The 2,616-nt window shown below is 40.7% G+C and overlaps 1 pseudogene; it reads left to right on the top strand.

Moving 5' to 3' along the window:
- LOC102752513 overlaps positions 1 to 2,616 on the top strand; it is a 7,437-nt pseudogene that overhangs the window by 1,140 nt on the left and 3,681 nt on the right.

Below are 2,616 nucleotides of genomic sequence, written 5' to 3'. Positions count from 1 at the left end.
CCTTGGACCTGCTGGGGTTGGACCCCAGCACTGCATCCACACATGCACAGCCAGCATCATCCCTGGGAGCCAAACCTTATGCAGCAACCCCAGATGCCACAACCATGCTAGCCACCACTAAGCCTGACACAACAACCCTTGATGCTTCAACTGAACATGAGCAGCTGAGCCCCACACAGCAACCCCAGGTACCTCCCATAGCAACTCCAGGTGTCGCGACCACACAAATTGCCTCCAAGCCTGACACATCTACACCGGACCTGTTGACCATGCAACCAGCCGCCAAGCTCACATCTGCAGTCACAGGACCAGTACGACTCAACACCTAGATCCTTCAGTGAAAATAAAAAATGGGGACACAAAGAAACAACCCCCAAAGGAAAGAAAAGGGGGAATCTCCAGAAAAGGAACTAAATGAAATAGAGGCATGCTATTTGTCAGAAAAAGAATCCAAAATAAGGGTCACACAGTTCATAAACCGGATAGATGAGAAAATCAACAACTTATATAAGCATCAAGAGGAAATATAGAGTGATATAGCTATAATAAAAAAAAAACACAGTATGGAAGGTTTCAACAGTTGACTACAAGAAGCAGAATACTGAATTAGAATTAGCAGACAGGCCATATTATTATGACCACCTCATCAGTACTTCATTGGGCCACCTTTTCCCTTCAATACTGTGGCAATTCTTGGCATTGACTCCATGAGATGTTGAAAGGTGATGTGAGGAATCTGACACCATGACTGTTGAATAGCACTGTCCAATTCTGTGAGATTTGATGGTTGTGGAACCAGCTGCTGGATGGCTCTTTTAACTTCGTCTCACACCTTTTACTATATAGGATAGAGGCCTGGTGCACGGGTGGGGGCCAGCTGGTTTGCCCTAAAGGGTGTCCCGGATCAGGGTGGGGGGCCCACTTGGGTGCCTGGCCAGCCGGGATGAGGGGCTGATGGCTGTTTTCAGGCTGGCCTAGCCTACAACTGAAGCTGCCAGTCTCTCCTTTTTTCTTTTTTTTTTAATTCTGGTATTTATTTACCTTCTGCAATTGAAACTTTGTTGCGGCTCCAGCTCCGAGGCCGGCTGGCTGAAAGCAGGTATCTGGAGTTTGTTAGCTTCTATAATTGCAACATTTTTTCTTAGAGAACAGCTCAGAGGACGGCAAGGCAGGCAGGGAACCTTGGCTTCCTCCATCACTGGAGCAAGCAAGCTTCCTGTTCACTTCAGCTGCCTGGCTGCTGGCTGCCATCTTGGTTGGCAGTTAATTTTCATATCGCCCTGATTAGCCAATGGGAAGTGTGACGGAGGTATGGTCAATTACCATCGTTCAAAGGCTGTTAAATCGAATTGTTTACCCATATCTTCAGAAAAAAATCACTTCTACTATCAGGGTAAACAACCTGCTTCCCTATTTATAATAGTCTGATCCTCTAGCAACTTCAGCGTGAAATTATAGCTAATTTGCCTACAAACATCAGGTAGTCATAATAATCTGGCCACTCAGTGTATATATGTTATCTGTAGGAGACCCACCTAAGAACAAAAGTGGGTCACAGACTGAGAGTGAAGAGCTGGAAAAATATCTTTCAGGCATATGGAAATGAAAAAAAAAAAAAGCTGGGGTAGCAATATTTATATCAGACAAAATGGAGCTCAAAGTGAAGGCCATAACAAGAGATAAAGAAGGTGACTTCATACTACTAAAGGGATCAATACAACAAGAAGATATAACTCTGGTAAACATATATGCACTCAAAACAAGGACACCCAAAATCTATAAAAAAAACTTCTGGAAGAAATCAAGGGAGAGACTGACAACAATATAATCATATTAGGGGAATTTAATACATCACTGACATTACTGGATAAATCTTCTGGACAAAAAATCAATAAATAGCAATCCTAAATGACTCACTAGATCAGGTGGACTTAATTTACATATTCAGAACATTTTACCCCAAAGCTATAAAATATACATTCTTCTTAAGTGCACATGGGACATTTTAAAAAATAGACCAGATATTTGGATCACAAGCAAAGTCTCTCCAAATTCGAGGAGATTGAAATCATATCAAGCATCTTCTCAGAATACAATGGCATAATATTAGAAATCAACTACAATAAAAACAATTAAAAATCAAACACTTGGAGGGATAGCATGCTTTTAAACGATGACTGAGTTACCAAAGAGATCAAAGAAGAAACTAAAAGCATTCTGAAAACAAATGACAATGAAAACATAATAATCTAAAATCTATGAGACACAATGAAAGCAGTCTTGAGAAGGAAGTTCATAGCCCTACAGGCCTACCTCATAAAACAAAGAAAAAATGGTAATAAATTATCTAACTATGCAATTTAAAGAGTTAGAAAGAGAGCAACAAGAAAAGCCCAGAGTAAGCAGAAGGAAGGAAATAATAAAGATCAGAGTGGAAATAAATGACATAGAGACCAAAAAACAATACAAAAGATCAATGAAACCAAGAGCTTATTCTTTGAAAGAGTAAACAAGATTGATGAACCTCTAGCCAGGCTCACCAAGAAACAAATAAAGAGGACCCAAATAAACAAAACCAGAAATGAAAGGCTTGAAGTAACAACCGGCTCCACAGAC

Source organism: Myotis davidii, unplaced genomic scaffold (genome assembly GCF_000327345.1).
Source record: "Myotis davidii unplaced genomic scaffold, ASM32734v1 scaffold486, whole genome shotgun sequence".
Classification (NCBI taxonomy): Eukaryota; Metazoa; Chordata; class Mammalia; order Chiroptera; family Vespertilionidae; genus Myotis; species Myotis davidii.
This window is presented reverse-complemented; position numbering and strand designations above follow the sequence as displayed.